Source organism: Coloeus monedula (genome assembly GCF_965178545.1).
Source record: "Coloeus monedula genome assembly, chromosome: 32".
In the NCBI taxonomy this organism is placed as follows: Eukaryota; Metazoa; Chordata; class Aves; order Passeriformes; family Corvidae; genus Coloeus; species Coloeus monedula.
Genome location: NC_138812.1, coordinates 2910885 through 2927773, shown reverse-complemented (window position 1 = coordinate 2927773; position 16889 = coordinate 2910885). Strand labels below are relative to the sequence as shown.

The window sequence follows — 16889 nt, the reverse complement described above, 5'->3', positions numbered from 1 at the left end:
GAGCCGCCAGCGCCCCTGCCGGCTGCGAGCGGAACTGCACCCGAGGGGAAATAGCCTGACAGCCGAGAAGGCTGGCACTGGGTTTGTGTGTGCTGTTACTGCCATAGTTGTTGTTGTTTTGTTTGACTGGTTATATACATATACATATATATATATATATATATAGTAAAGAACTGTTATTCCTATTTCCCACATCTCTGCCTAAAGGCCCTTGATTTCAAAATATAATAACTTGGAGGGAAAAAGGGTTATATCTGCCACTTCAAGGGGGGCTTCTGCCTTCCTTAGCAGACACCTGTCTTTCAAAACCGAGACAGCTGCTCACGTGTTTTTCTTTCTCTTCTTCCTCTCAGCAGAGGATTTCCTCCTCACCATCATGTGCTACGAGCGCTACGTGTCCATCTGCAAAGCCCTGCACTACGGGACCCTCCTGGGCAGCAGAGCTTGTGCCCACATGGCAGCAGCTGCCTGGGCCAGTGCCTTTCTCTACGCTCTCCTGCACACGGCCAATACATTTTCCCTGCCCCTGGGCCAGGGCAATGCCCTGGGCCAGTTCTTCTGTGAAATCCCACACATCCTCAAGCTCTCCTGCTCCAAATCCCACCTCAGGGAACTTGGGCTCATCACTGTCAGTGCCTGTTTGCTCTTTGGCTGTTTTGTGTTCATTGTTTTCTCCTATGTGCAGATCTTCAGGGCTGTGCTGAGGATCCCCTCTGAGCAGGGCCGGCACAAAGCCTTTTCCACGTGCCTCCCTCACCTGGCCGTGCTCTCTCTGTTCCTCAGCACTGTTATGTTTGCCCACCTGAAGCCCCCCTCCATCTCCTCCCATCCCTGGATGTGGCCCTGTCAGTTCTGTACTCGGTGGTGCCTCCAGCCCTGAACCCCCTCATCTACAGCCTGAGGAACCAGGAGCTCAGGGATGCCCTGAGGAAAGTGAGGACTGGATACTTTTCACAAGTTAAAATCTTTCTATTTCCTTCTGCCATGCGAGGAAAATTATGACTAGGATGCTTCTCAGAAGCAATAAACTCTCTCTTTTCTGCTCCAGAACCTTCAGAATGTAACTCTTTACAATCTTGGCCTCTTTTTCCTCTTTGTCCATATTTTCATTGGTGCTTTTTCTTATTCTTTTTCTGGTGTTATTCTGCTTTTTATAAAGTACTGTAGTACTACTCCTTGCATTTCTGCATGAACATCTACCTTTCTTTTGAAACACAAAGACTTTCAGGAGGCTTCTTCCCTGTGCATTTGAATCAAAACAAGGGGCTGTCCTGACCTTTGTGTCCAAGGTTTGTTCCTCAGCCCTTCTCTGGCTCTGCAGGGGCAGTGCCTGTGGGCAGAGCTGGAGGGAAGAGACTCCCAGCACAGCAGCACGGCCAGGGACAATGGCCCAGCCTCTTCCCACCTCTGCTCTTCCCAGCTCCACACTCCCTTTCCCAGCCCTTCTGAGGGTGCAAGGCCGGAGTGCTCGGGCAGCTCGGTCACTGTCCTGCTGCGTGTCTGTGCTGTGAGCACAGGCAGGGACAGGCCACGGGCACTGCTGGGACACAGCCGGGCTCCAGCACAGCAGCTCCATCAGCAAAGGGCATCTCCTGGGGCCAGGGCAGGAAGGCTTCGCTCTCCTCCAGAGCTGCTGTCAGGAATGTGCCCCAGGAATGCCCTGGCAAAGCAAACCCCAGTGCCCAGGGGCAGGGGGGAGTGTGCAGGGGGGGCAGGCAGCAGTGTCCTGGCACTGCCAGAGCTCCTGGGATGGACCTGAGGGAGCAGCAGAGCAGGGCCTGGGCTGTGCCTTTGTTCCGGGCACAGCCTGGGAAGGTGCCCAGGGCAAGTGTCCCACACCAGCCCCTGCCACCAGCAATCCCAGCACTGGCCTCTGCCCTCCCCTGCAGGAGGTTGTTTGTCCCTGCACGGAGGGACACCAAGTGACCAGGCCAGCAGTCCGTGTTTGCTGTGTCCTGAGGAGCCTTCAGCAGTGCATCGAGTGGGTGTGGGGAGATGAACCCGAGTGAGCACAAACACCATCAGCAGCACTCGGGGCTGGCACAATTCCAGGGGCACAAACTGTGCCCTGAGGCCACTTTACTGCCAGAGTAATGTCCTCTGGGAAAGCACCTGAATTCTTTGCTGGGCTGTGCTGAGAACTGCATGGAGACAAACGTCCAGGGCAGGGAGGCTCCAGGGAAAGTGCTCAGGACAGCCAAGGGCTGCACAGAGAGACACCGGAGTGGTGGGTCTGTGGGGAGAAATCACAGCTGCCTCCCTTGGGAATCGCCCCCAGGACCTGGACAGGCCTGTGCTGTGTTCTGGGCACTGACCTGGAACCGAGGGATGTGGAAAAGGCCTTTGGTGTCAGGGATGTTGGGAAGGCTGGGCAGGCACTGGCATTTGTCCCTCAGGGATTCCATGAGGGTCCTGCCAAGATGAGCTCTGCTCCTCCTTGGAGCCCTTCATGGGCACAGAGGGCTGAGAGACCTTTCCAGGACAGGCTCAGGCCAAGGAGCCCTTGAGTCTCTCAGCCCCCCGTCGGTGCCTGCTGGAATTCAATCCCCCTCCCCATCCCGCAGCAGCCCCGCATTTCCCTCCTCCAGCCTTGCTCTCCAGCACAGCCACGGGGGCTCTTCGGGCTCTCGGCTTTTCCTGCAGCCACCGAGGGCAGCTGAGCTCTGCCTTCCCCACACTCAGCCCTGCCCAGCGCAGGCAATGCCCAGAAATTCCCTGTGTGTCCCTGGCCTTGCTGTCAGCCCCGGCAGCGGCTCCGTGGCCCCTCTGTGCCCCGCTGCCCCAGCCATGGTGCCCCAGCCCCTGTGCAGGCCCAGCCCAGGACAGGAGCGCTGCGGGTGGGAACGGCCCCTGGGCCCTGCTGCCCACAGCAGCCTTGGGGCTCTGCGCTGTTGAGCTTTGGACGGGGTACCCTTCCTTCCCGGACCAGGGTGAGAGAGCAGAGGAGGCTGCTGTTCTGCTGAGTTCTGTATTTCATAGTCTCACAGCTTTCTTGAAGGCAGAGTTCAAAGGGGGTTACATGATAAAGGCAAGCAGCAACAGCAACAACAGGCAAAAACAGCTTCTTCTTCTTCTTCTATATGCTCTATATGCTCTATATGCTCTATATGCTCTAGACTCTATATTTTTTCTTACAGAAGTGTGGATTAGATTTGTTAATTGACCAATAAGATTAACACACGATTCTAGTTTTCCTTTTCTTAACCGATCCTGGTCTAATTCTAACAGTCGTAAGCCTCACACCAGTGTTACACAGGTATTACACAGATTTGCGGATGCAGTTTCTATCAACTCTTATTGTTTATTTGAACGCTCTATCTAAAAAATGTGAACAGTGTCATTCTATCCATATTTTGTCTAAAGTAAAGAATTCTGTGAAAAGGTAACACTGCTGCAGTAAGAACTGTGTTTAAGGTCTCTGCTGCAGCTTTTCAATGTTTAAGGCACTTAGCATATATTTCTACTAAAGGTTAAAAAATCTGTATTTCTATTTCACTTTGGTGTGACTTCATGTATCTCAGCTTGTCCAAAGGTTTTAATTCAACCCCTGTGCTTTGGCTTCCCTCTGGGCCTGAGTCCAGAGGAGCTTTCACTTCAACAAAACAGAACACTTACAAGAAAAGTAAATGGAGTGGGAACTCATGAGAGATTGAATTTTCTCTGATTCAACTCCAGGATTGATGCCATAGACTTCTGAGTGGAAGAATAATTAATTCATTCTCCTTAAGACAATAAATCAAGAGAATAAATTAGACTTTTGTATCAGGTATGAGTGAATAGATTGCATCCAACACAAGTTTTTCCTGTAGGATTTTTATTTTATTTTTTTATTTTCTCAGGAGATTGTATCAAGGCAGAAGAATTAAATTCAAGATATTTGTAGCAAAGAGATCTCTGCTGAACTGATTGTTCCAAATAAACATATCCCTTACCCCATATTTCCATGACCAGAAGTTTTTCTAATTTTGGACTCTAGTATATTGTACTGTATGTGTATTCAGAATACTTTGCAACAGTTAAATTTGCTTAAATTTCATTTCAGACATTTACTTAATTTTAAGATATTGCCTCATTTCAGCCATCTTTTAAAAAGTATTTTCACACTTTTATTTTTTTTGTCTGTTACCTTTTCTGTGAGGAGGATCATCATTTGGGTTTTCTCTTGGTACCTCACTAATGCACTCTGAGAGCCATGTTCTGTGTTATTAATGTAGTAGTGATCCGGGGTTCATGGATGGCTACTGCAGGAAACTTGATGGCCAGTAGTGAAAACAGCAAAAATAATGATGAGAGGAGCCACAGACGTTCTGCTGTCTGAGAACTGTGAACTGCCAAAATCAAAAGGTCAGTGCTCTTCTGGTTCAGAATGCCCTTCAGTTGGAGCTGGAACATACTTTGGGCTAAGAGCCTGAGCACAAGAGGCTGTAGCACCTATTTGGTTCAGCAGTTCCCTATTGCCCTACTCCATACTCCACTGCATTCCAGCATGTGATTTGCTGAGCTGTAGACTGTCCCTGAGTGGTGTGATTGCCTGGAATGCTTGAAAATTTGGCTTCACATTCCTCCGTTTCTTTTCAGCATTTTCTCTCTTGCCCTCGTTGCCTCACACCAGCCCCTGTTTTACTTCTAGATGGAGAACAAGGTTACAAACTACAACTTCTCTTCCTATGTACTTAGAGGGGTTCTCACCTGTAATAATAAATGAAATAGGTTTCATTCCTTTTGATTCCTCCTGGTATGATGCAAAGAAAGGAAAGGTAGCTGGAACTATGGCTTTTTGGGGTGGCTGTTATACCAGAGCCCTGGATCTGTATTAGGGATATTCGTGTTGGCCAGACTGTCTCAGCAGAAAGAGGGAGGAGTGCAATATTAATGTCAGGAGCTCATCCCTGTCCGTGATTTATTAAAAGAAGCCTAGCTTCATGTCTTAGGCCCTGAATGAAATACCTGCAGTTTGGCTGCATGAGTTTGTATCTATGGATCCCACTTCTGTGCAATGTCTGAAGGCCAGGGAACTGCCTTTGTTACCTCTCCTACTGGCACTGCTACAGGAGAAGGAAAGAAATCCAACTAATTTTGAATCAGCTAACGTGTCCCTTTTGGATACAGAATTCACTGAGAGCCATAAATACAGTGCGTGGCTTTAATAAAGCACAAACGTGAATTTTAAACCACACCTGGCATTGATGTTGCTTGGACTGAATGTGTGCACAGCCCAATGTTTCTCCTCATCGTCCCTGTTATGAATTTCTGCCATTTTTCCTCTTCATTCCTGTCTGAACAAAAGCAGACTTTGTGCCACTGAGTTGAGAACGTTATAAATAAGGTATGTGATTCGTGCTATTATGTATAAAATTGGAGTGTAATCAGACCCTACAGAGACCGAGTTTCAAAATCCCTTCAGCAGCCTGGCTGAGAGAAAAATTTCACAACACTAAAAGAAGTTCTCTCACAATAAGTGAGGATTCCACCCAGGTGGGGTTAGATCTTATCACCGGGACATCTGCACCATAACTACTTGATTGCCACCTTCTGATATCTACATCTCATCTGATAAGGAATCGGACATCCCGGGAACTAAAAATAACTGTTCCAGGAAGCAGAGATGGCCCATTCATCAGCAGAAATGGCCCACTCATCACCCAGGATGGACAATTCCTGGGATCCAGGAAAGGCTTTGTGCAGCCCAACTCCGGGACAAGAAAACTTCATGAATATGCTAAAATGACGAGAAGAATAGAATTAATTCGGACTCTGCCCAAAAAATGTATAAGAAGGGACCAACCAAAGCAGCATCCGTGAACTTGGGAGGTCTGGTGCGACAGAGATCAGATCTATGCGTGTTCACCCAGCTCCGACCCCGGGCTCGGAGCTGCTTTTCTCGATCGTGGCTTTTAAAACCGATATTTCGGTAGCATAATAAATGTCATTTCTTTATAAATTTTGATTGGGCAATTTTGTTTATCTTAAGAACATCCTTCTCAGGCATCAGGAAATTGCCCCATCTCTTTGTTCACCGTCTCGAGTGCTTTTCTCACTCAGAGAGGATGGTAACACCACAGGGATTCGTGTACTGACTCTGAGCAGCAAGCTTTGGCCCTGGTGAAGCTGAAGGACCATAAGGCAAGGCAGGAATTTGTTAAGAAGTTCTCACTAATCCCTGGATTTGAAGGAATGATGCAATAAATGGCAAACCTTTTGCTTCAGGCACTGGAGCAGATGATTTTTCTAACAAATAATATTGGTTTGAGCGTTACTGAGCTCATTCACCTTGTGAGGGATTTTTTCTTTAAAAAAACATTGATTTCTTTGTACCTTAATAGCACAGCTTTTGAACAGCTGGGTGCTTTTGTGTTCCTTCTCCCGTTTATGATGTCAGTGTGCTTTTTACTGCATATCCAAGAACAGCTTCTAATTTTTCTCATTTTTAGCTTCACTTCCTAGTTTTTACAGTTAAGTGCATTTTTTATGTTGTAGGTCACCTGTCACATTTCCCTCGGGCAGTATCTGTACACTGCAAGTGATTCAGCCTCTCTCTTTCTGTTTCATCTCATGCTAATGGCTGGGAGATGTTATCTGGGTTAGCCAGGCTAAGGAACATCCTGTTCTTGCTTGATTTTCTTGAGCTGAGAACCTTCTGGCTATCTCACTGCTCCTTGGAGTATTATGTTGCTCTGGGTTCTGCAGATAGTTATCTGAGGTGTGAACTGGCCAGATGAGTTGCTGCCCTTTGTAAATGGCTCTGTTTAAATTTCTGTGCTATCTTGGACACCGCTTAAGGTGTTGGGTCCCTCTTGCCTCAGGTGCTGTAAATGGGAAGATGAGAAATTCCTTCCCATCACTGATGAAAGTCCTGGCCAACCTCTGTATAAGGGGAGATCTGTAATGTGATGAATTTCCTTTGCTGCAGTGTCTGTGCCAGGCTTTTCTCCCTTGTGTTTGATCGTTTATAACATACACAGATACATGTTTTACTTAGGGAAAATCTGGGAGCATGGTGTGTTCATAGCTACTCGGTAACATATTTTCAGTATATATAACACGTGAATGGAAAAGGGGAAGTGCAGCACAATGAGTGTGTTTTGGGTATCTCCTGCAGATGTTGAATCTGTCCATAAGAAGAGATTTCTAAGAAAGTTTTATTAATGAACGTTGCATCATTGCTTTTTTTATGCTTGCAGCTGCTCAGAGGGAAGGAAAGTCCCACGTCTCTCTTACACTTGTTGAAACACAGCATGATTTGTTGGTGTATATAAATTTAAGCGAGCTATTTCTCATTTGACTTCATTTTGCTTTGTGCCAAGGTCCTCTGGAGTAACTGAAACAAAAGTAAAATGCCTGTTCTGATGGAATGATTGAATAAAATGTAAAAGGATAGCAACAGTCAAATTAGATCCCCTTGCTGCTCATTGCCAGGAAGAGCTGGTTCATTAAACCAAAGCAGGATGGAAGTGATGAGCAATGTGCTTGCTTAAAGGATTCCTCCCTTGAGAGGGTGATGGTGTCACCTGGATCCTTGAGATCATCATCTGCTGCTTGCTGACTGCCTCTGAGGAACAAGCCTCAATGTCATCTTACCTGTCTGTGACCCATCGGCCTCGGGAAACAGCTGCTTTCTCTCATGCTGCACTGGTTTGGAAAGGAAGGAAGAGGCAGGAAAATTGTGACTTTCACCTGTGTGAGTGCTTTGGTGGCAACAAGATTGTGTCTTTCTATGTAAGAAAGTGTGTGTGTGTCTCTCTTAAAAAGCCTGGTGCTTGTTATTTTTGCTAAGCAATTGCAAAGAACCAATAAAATAGACAGTGTTGTGGTGGATATTAACTTTTAATGAGCTTACAGAATAGAGCCTTTCATAATCGGAATTCCTTAGCTCTACAGAGATAATGAAAATAAGAATGTAGTGAAGTTGCTATATACACTAGCAGATGATTTCCAAACACTGAAACCCAAAGGATTTAAAATTTATTCTGCTAAGAAATTGCTTGGGACATGCAACTCTTGGACAGGAACTACATTTCATACTAAGTAGACATCATCTGGTTATGTTGAAATGTAAAGACTCAATTGGGGTCTTGCAGAAAGCAGTGGTAGAAGTACTGTTGGCTTTGCTAAACGCAGACCTGGGCCAGTGGGAACTATCCTGGTGCTGGCAGACAACAAGGTCTGCATGGAGGCGGGGGTGGGGGAAATCACAGGTAGGGCTTGGCCCCAGTATTTTCAGAACTATAAAGGACTTGGAATGGCCTGGGAAATTCTGTTCCGGGTAGAGCTGATGATGGGATGGGTCAGCATTTAGGAAATGCTGATTAAATGAAGGGCACGCAGGGAGTTGAAGACATTGTGTTAAGGTGAGGAACAAGACCGGGACACCGCGCTGGGGCCCCGCGCACTTTTCCAGCCCGGCCGCCCCCACGGGCCGGGCCCCGCGGCTCCCGCTGCCGCCCCCCAGCACGGGGCCGTGTCCCAGACCCCACGGTCCAGCCCGAGGGTTGGGGGCGGCAGCGGAGCTGCTGGACGGAGCTTCCAGCCCCGCCAGCCGCAGCTCCGATCCCTTGGGCCGTGACGCCGGGGAGTGGGTGTCCGTCGGCACTCGGGGTCTGTCAGCTTTTGCAATGCAGAGGGAGAAACTGAGTCCCAAGGGGTGTCGGTTTCCATCAATCGCTATTTCTCCTCTCTTTTCCATGATGGATTTCACAGCGCTTCCTTTCGCCCCAGAGATTTGGAAAACAAAATTCCCGGCTGCCCCGGATCCCTGCAGCTCTCCACAGCTCCAGCCTCGTCCCTCCTCTCCGTTTCCTTCTCTCCAGTCTCTCCTGCCTGGCCCTGCCGGCTCGGAGGAAGGAGATTCCCCCGGCACCCCCTGCCTCCTCCTCCTGTCCCGTGGGGCGCAGTTGGTGCTTCTGGAGCCGCCTGCCCGCGCAGCCGGACCCGCCCTGCGGCCGCTCAGCGCTGCAGCCGAGGGAATGAATTGCAGGCACCGCTGCGCTGGGCTGGCCCTGGCCGGGTGCCCGGGGCCACCAAAGCCGCTCTGGCACTCTGCTCACAGCTGCAGCACACAGAGCACTGAAGGAAAGGCTCGTGGGCTGGGATCGGGGCAGGGAGAGCTCACTCACTGCTCACTGCCAGGGCCACAACAGACCCAAACGGGGGAAATTAATGGAATTTATTTCCAAACCAATCACACCAGGACAAGGAGAACTAAAACAAATCCTAAAGAAACACCTTCCCCACCCCTCCCTCCTTCCCGGGCTCCCAGTCTCCGCCCGCAGTCCCTCCTCTGCCCTCCCTGCACGGCAATCGTGTCACCAGCCATGAACTTGGCTTTTGCCTCATCCCGGGATCTCTTCCCGGACAGGAAGAACTTTCCCCAGCACAGATTCAGGCTGTGGCAGCCTTTGAGGCTCAGGGCGTTTCTCCTGCAGCTCCTTGCAGGTCTCCTCTCCCCGTGCCGGCTCTCCTGCGCCACAGAACTCTGCCGGCTGCAGCTTTGCAAACGTCAGGTCCAGGTCTGGATGTTCCTGCACGATTTGCTCGAGGTCCTTGGGGGCTGCATCCGATCCACTGTTGTTGTGTTCCCCCTCGGCACGGAGCCCATGGATCTGATGGCCCCTGGCCAGGGCCTGGCACAGGAGGTGGAACCTGGGTGCTGCTGCAGCGGCGCCGGGGGAGCCCCAGGACTCGCTGTGGCCGCTGTGGCAGCCGCAGCACAGCCCGTTCCCAGCGAGGAGCCCAGGGCTCCGTGGGGCTCTGCAGGACCTCGGCCCTGGGGCTCGTCTGCATCAGCCCGGGCAGCTGGGCTGGACTTGGCTTCCTTTGTGTCTCTGGCTGCCCTGGCACAGCAGCTGCCCAGCGCCCAGGGGACAGCAATGGGAGCGGGGCAGGTCGGGGTGAGCTTCAGTGTCTGTGCCCGGCAGAAATGCCAAAGCCTTCCCTAAGGAGCAGCGAGTGCTGCCAGAGCACAGGATGCTGCTGCTGCTGCTGCTGCTGCTGCTGAGCACGGGACGGCCCCAGGGCTGATGCCAGACAAAGCCGGGATGGGAGCCACAAACAACGGGAGGAGGGGGGGAGGGGCAGGAGAGGACGAGGAAGAGCGAGGGGGGAGGGCGGATGGAGGAGCAGGAGCGGCAGGAAGAGGAGAGATAAAAGGGGAGGAGCGGCAGGAAGAGGAGAGATAAAAGGGGAGGGGCGGGAGGAAGAGGAGAGATAAAAGGGGAGGAGCGGGAGGAAGAGGAGAGATAAAAGGGGAGGAGCGGGAGGAAGAGGCAGGACAGAGGAGGCAGGAAGAGGAGCCTCCACGTGCATCCATCGCTCTCTGTGTCCGCAGCTCTCGGCTCCCCCCATCCCGCAGGTGACCGGGTAGGGACAGCTCGCCCCAAATATCTTGGGCAGTCACTGGGGTTATTTTTGGGAGAGGGGATTTTTGGAGCTTGGAGGACTCCAGCACCGAGCCCCAAATATCTTTGTTGGTTCCTGGGGGAAGGGGGTTTGGTGGGGCGGGGGGGGAGGCGGATGTTTGGATCTTGCAGGAAATGCCCCTTGGGGGATATTGGGGAGCCCCCGGCACGCGGGGTTTTTGGGGTCCCGGTGGCGGCTGCCGGGAGAAATGGGATGGGGCGGGATGGGGCCCGGGAAGGGTGGGATGTGGATTGGGGGGTGGGATGAAGTGTGGCGGAGGGGGATGGGCGGGATGGGGCCTGGGCTGAGGCAGCCGAAGGTTGGGGATGATGAGGCCGGGGGGACCCCACTCCTGAGGGGCGTGCGGGGTATCCGGCAGCTCGGAGGGAGTTTTGGGGCACCCCTAATCCTGAGGGGGTGGTGCCGGCAGCGGGGGACACGTGGCTCCGGCAGCTCTGGCCCCAGCTGAGCCCCCCCCGCCGCCAGCGCCCCCCGGAGCGGAATTTGGGGAGGGGGAGGTGGGCCCGGCCCTGCCCGGGCACGGCTGATGCCGCCCGCCCGCGCTCCGCACTGGTCCGGACTGGTGCTCCCAGTGCCGTGCGGGGCGGGGCCGCTCTGGGGACCCCCCAGGGCACAGCGCGGCTGCTTTGGGGCTGTGGGCAGCGCCCGGCGCTGGGCATGGGGCGTGTGGGGGCAGCTGGGGCCGCACTGGTGGCACTGGTGGTGCTGGGAGCCCCCCGGCCGCGGGCGAGGAGCTCTGGGGTGAGGGGCGGGGAGGGGGGGGGGGGAAGGGAGACCCGTTTTAAAGAGGGGGAGAGCAGTGAAAAGCGGATCGGACTCCCCAGACTGAGTGGGAGAGGGAACTGAGAGCCCCAAACCAGGTACGTGGGACACGGAGGCTTTGGGGGAGGATGAGAAAGGAGAGGGGGATATCGGAGAGAGGGAGGAAAAAGGGAGTGGGACCCTTCCCCTTCGTGGGGTCCGTTGGTGGATGAGGATTGGGGGATGATGGGAAAAGGGTGGAGGAGGGGAAAGATGGGGGGTGGGACCTCCAGAGGAGTGGGAGGGGTTCTGGAGAAGCCCAAAGTTGCCATCATTGCAGGGGACTGATCTCCTGTGGGAAGAGCTTTGGCTGGAGCACGGAGCTGATCTCCCAGCACAGGATCCAAGTGGGGGAGAAGTCCTGTGTCTGCCCAAGCTTTGCCCAGAGGTGCCATCTCAGAGGAGAGAGACCCTACAGGGGCCAGGAGGGCAGGAAAAGCTTTCATAGGAGCTCCAGCCTCCCCAGACACCAGGGGATCCACACTGGGGAGCCCCTATGGATGCCCAGACTCTGGGAAGGGCTTCACCGTGAGCCCCAAGCCCCTGGAACACCTGTAGGAGCCACCTGGAGGAGGTTCCCTACAAGTTCTCGGCTGCAGGAAGAGCCCCAAGGAGCCCAGGTCCCTCCAGAACCACCACCTGAAGCAGAAGGTGGTGACAACTCTCCATCCCAGGGCCCTGGGAACACTCTGGGGTCTCCGGGCTGACCTCTCCCAACAAGAACTCACAGCAGCCCTCGTCCTGCCCCTAAAATCCCTTGGGATTGCCCATCAGTCTCTGCATTCCCTGCTCCCCTCTCCATCCTGACATGAGACCAGAGGGGTGGAAGTCCCCACCCAGGGTGACCACAACACCAAGTTTTTATCTCCACCCACCAATTTTGCATCTTTTCCCTTGGCCAGGTTACCCCAGGGCGTGGGAGCAGCCCAGAGCCCTGCACTGCCCATCCCGACCTGTCCTGGCTCCATTCCCATTCCTCCCGTGGGATGTGAGGGGCTTGGGGAACAGGGGAGGAGGGATGGAAGACAAGAAGGGGGGAAGAAGAAGCAGGAGAAAGGATGGAGAGAGGAGGAGCAGGAGGTGGGATTAGGGAGAAGGAGGACAGATGAAGGAAGACGAGAAGAAGGTGGAGGAAGAGGAGGGAGCTCGTGGGTCCAGCGGTCCCAGAATTTGCAGGCCCCTCACCCCAAGGAGCATCGACCCCCCCATCCCACAGGTGATGGGGAGGGGGAGCTTGGCCCAAATATCCTGGGGAGTCCCTGGGCCAGTGTTTGTGGGGGGGATGTTTGGATCTTGCAGGAGTCCAGAGCTGAGCTGTAGGTGCCCCTTGAGGGGATACTGGGGGGTCCCCAGGCGGTGTTTTTGGGGGGTCCCTGTGCTGGCTGCTGGCAGAGCCTCAGTGGGGGGTGGTGGGATGTCAGGTCCACCCCATGCTGGTGGGTCAGGCACGGCCACCTCCAGCCCGGAGCCAGGGGGCTGCGGGACCCCTTGGGAGAGCCGGAGGGGGAACCTCGGGAGCCCCAGAGTGGGACGAGCAGAGAGGGGCAGTACCGGGAGCAGGGGAGCCCCGGCAGTCTGGAGGAGCGAACCCCTGTGACCCCCAGGGCCCCAAAGTGGGGAGCCCAGAGAGGGGGGAGCGCCGCCATTCGCGGGACCCTCAACAGCCTGGAGAGGGGCAGGGGGGACTCCTTGGACCCCCTGCACCCCGAAGCAGAGAATAAGGGGAGAAGGGACCTGGGGATCCCATAACCCCCAGCATCCCTAAGTGGCGAGACCAAAGGGGGGAGCTTTTGGATTCCTGGGACTCCCAGCAGCCTGGGGAGAGCGGGGACCAAGTAGAGAGGGGGACTCAAATAAAAGAGGGACCGCCAGCAGCTGGGACAGGCGGGAGCCCCAGAACCCCAAAACAGAGAGGCCAGAGAGGGGGAACTCCTGAGAGGCTTTTTCAGAGCAGATTTTTGGTTGGACACACAGTGCCCAGTGATTTCTAGAGATGGACTTGGCAGAAGGACCTGTAAAGTCAAAGTGCTCATCCTTGTCCTTCCTCCCCAGACAAGGAGCTGAGCATGGAGCCCAGGGAGGACAAATCCCCGTGGCAGAACCTGGTAGAAGAGGCCGTTTTGAGCGGCTCCGCAGCGCAGGAATCCAACGGGGAGGAAAAGCCCCGGAGATCCCGCAGGAGGAGGGGCTGCAAATGCAGCCCAGGGTGCTCTGAGGAGGAAAGACCCACCCTGTGCCGGGAAGGCGGCCGGAGATGCAGCCAGAGGTCAGAGCTGGTGGTTCATGAGCAGCTTCACGATGGGGAGAAGCCCCACAAGTGTGGGGAATGTGGGAAGAGCTTCAGGTACAGCTCCCACCTGATCGTCCACCAGCGCATCCACACAGGGGAGAGGCCCTACGAGTGTGGGGAATGTGGGAAGAGGTTTCAGACCAGCTCCAGTCTCCTCCTGCACCAGCGGATTCACACGGATGAGAGGCCCTTCCGCTGCCCCGACTGCAGGAAGGGATTCAAACGAAACTCTGACCTCATCAAGCACCGGCGCATCCACACCGGGGAGAGGCCCCATGAGTGTCCCGAGTGTGGGAAGAGGTTTCGGAGCAGCTCCCATCTCCTCCGGCACCAGCGGATTCACACGGATGCGAGGCCCTTCCGCTGCCCCAAATGCAGGAAGGGCTTCAAGCAAAACTCCGCCCTCGTCAGGCACCAGCGCATCCACACCGGGGAGAGGCCCTACGAGTGTCCTGAGTGTGGGAAGAGCTTCTCACAGAGCTCTACCTTGACCCAACACCAACAGAGGCACCGCTAAGGGAAGCCCTGCGAGTGCCCCGACTGTGGCAAGAGCTTTGTCCTCTGCTCCAACTCCATCTCCCATCAGAGGAGCCACGTTTGGCAGAGCCCTGGTGACCCACATTCCCTGTGATCCAGGTTGGGAAGAGCCCTGGCTGGTGCTCTCCACGTTCTCCTGGATCCCTGTAGGCACCTGGGTGAATGCAGGGGCAGGAACATCCATTGGGACTCAGATCAACATTGGAGATTCATTGGGAAGAGCTGATTTTTTACCTTTACACCCTAAATTTTCATCTACTCTGTCCAATTGTTTTTTCTGGTGGTATCAAGCAACCCTGGATGATCTTGGAGATCTTCTGCAGCCTAAGTAACTTCTGTGTTAATCCTACTGAAACAACCAAAATTGGGGTAAAAATAAAGAAATTAAACAAAGAGATCTAAAGCGGCACCATTTTACCGGAATTTGGGGGTGACTTTGCTGTTCAGGGGAATATTCGGGAGGATCTGAGTGTTGTGGGGTCTGAAGCTGGGCAGATTGGGGCCACAGTCTCGTAGTTGTGCTGACAGAACATGTTCACCTGAGCCCATCTGTTCTCCAGGAATTCCGGTTGTCTGTCCCAGTCCCTGGCCTGGGTCTCCCCCTTTGGGGTGTGACCTCCAAAGTGCCCAAATCGCTGCTGAAGTGCCTGAGCTGCTCTGGGCTGTGGATGTTCCTGTCCCCCAGCCTGTCCTGGTCAGTGCCATGGGGGGTGGAAGGGGGTCTGGGGGCTCCTTGGGGGACTGGGATGGGCTTTTGTGTCTCTTGAGGGCATTGGTGGTGCTTGGAGGGGCCTTTTGGGGTGGTCTCTGAGAGAGTTTTGGTGATCTTGGCTGGGCTGTGTGGCTTGGAGAGAATTTTGTGGTTCTTGGGGTCATTTATGATGCAGGGAGTGGTTGGGGGGTTCCTGGCCAGGAGCTGTGGGGTGATTTGAGGGGTCTGGGAATGGCTGTGGGGCTGGGAGGGGGTTTTAGGGCAGTTGTGCTCTCTCCCGCAGACCCCCAAAGCTGCCACCAGACCCCACCCCCAAGATGCTGCCATGGGTCGGGGGCTCCATGTTGGGGTTCACCCTCCTGGCACTGCACGAGAAGGTGAGGGGGGGTCCCCAGGGGCCGTGTGTGTCCCCCCAGAGCGTGTGTGACCTCCCCCATGCCGGTGTCACCCCCTTTTCCCTGCCCACAGGGCTCCTGAGCCAGCCCCTGCTGCCCCGGGAGGGAATTTGGGGAGGGAGCAGAGGGGGTGCGCAGCCCCCGCCGGGGGATGACCCCGGCCCAGCGCCCTTCGTTCAGCACCGAGCTGGGCTTGGGGCCGCAGGAGGAAGAGGCCGATGGGAAGCAGATCCTGCAGGGGGGACAGGGCTTGGGCTCAGGGCAAGGTCCTGCCCTGCACACCTGGCTCAGGTGTGAGCCTGCCCCGGGAAGGGAGCGGGACATTGCCATCCCCACGGATCAGGGCTGGGAGCAGCGCTGGGAGCACGGACATGGAAATCCTGGGAGCCACTGGGACCGCCCTGGGGGGTGAATGATCCCCCCCAGCACCTTTCCAGGCCGCCCTGCGAGCTGAGAAATGCTCGCTGGGCCTCGGCCTTGGCCAAGAGCCCCCGGGCTCAGCTGCTCTGAGCTCAGGCGCTGCCGGCTCCCGCAGCCCGCCCAGGGCCGCCCTGCCCGTGCCGGGGCTGTGCTGGAATTCTCTGCTGCTGCTGGGCCACTCGGGGGCTCTGGCCCAGCAGGAAAGGTGACCCTGAGCCAGGAGCTTTCCTTGGCCGCAGCAAAGCCTCGGCACGGAAAGACCTTCCCAGCGCTGGGCCCTGGGCCGGGAGGGATTGTGCCACCAGAGCTGTCCCTCCATTTCTTCTGCCAGGCAGCTTTAGCACAGGAGAAGTGGAGAAGCCAGAGCTGCCTCTCAGCTTTCCACAGCGCCCGCAGAGCTCCAGGGCAAGGTCCTGGCCCTGACTCGGGGCTGGGCCGGGGCCAGCGGCAGAAAATCAACTTGCAGCTTGGGCCCCTCAGCAGGGAGGAGCAGCAATTGCTGGCTGAGAGAGACTCTTGCCAAGGGCCTGCGGGGCCGGGCCCCAGGGAACGGCTTCCCGCTGCCCGAGGGCAGGCTGAGATGGGATGTGGGGCAGCAATGGTTCCCTGGCAGGGCGCTCAGGGCCTGGCCCAGGCTGGCCCCAGAAGCTGCGGCTGCCCCCGCATCCCTGCAAGTGTCCCAGGCCGGCTCGGCCATTGGGGCTTCCTGCCCAGGAGGGCTGGGCTGGGCTGGGCTGGGGCTGCTGAGGGCGGGATGGGCTCTGCCTGAGACAGCTGAAGGCTGCGCATGATGAGGCCGGGGGGACCCCGTTCCTCAGTGGGTTCTGGGGTATCCCACATTCCTGAAGGGATCTCAGGGTATGTCCCGTTCCTGAGGCAGTTTTGGGGTCCCCCCAATGCTTCGGGAGAGGTTCTGAGAGGGGGGCTCTGGTACTTGGAAGGGGGATCTATGGTCAGGGATGTGGGGAGCCCATTTTGGGAAGGATGCTGCTGTTTCTGGCAATGTTGGGAGGTTCTGAATGGGCTGTGGGGCCCTGGCTCTCATTTTGGGACTTGAGGTGAGCCCATGGGCACAGCAAGGCCTGAGGAGAGGTTCCAAGCTCCCATTTGGGATGGAGGGATTGAGCGGGTGCCTCCAATCAACTCAATGCCAGCCCCAATGTGTTGATGGCAGCCCCAAATGGCTCGATCCGTCAGCCCCAAGGCCCGGCTGTGGGGAGTCAGGAAGCACAGAAGGGGAATTGGTGTCCAGGAGGGGTGGGATGGGATGGGATGGGATGGGATGGGATGGGATGGGGGTGGCATTGTGGGGGTGGGA

The 16889-nt window shown here is 55.2% G+C and overlaps 1 pseudogene across 1 annotated transcript in view; it reads left to right on the top strand.

The window, feature by feature from the left end:
• Positions 1 to 376: 376 nt before the first annotated feature.
• Positions 377 to 16889, top strand: part of LOC309583711 (olfactory receptor 14J1-like) — a 42944-nt pseudogene continuing 26431 nt past the window's right edge. Inside the window, exon 1 of the transcript in view lies at positions 377 to 933. The product of the transcript in view is annotated as an olfactory receptor 14J1-like (transcript). The remainder of the gene's footprint in view (positions 934 to 16889) is intronic.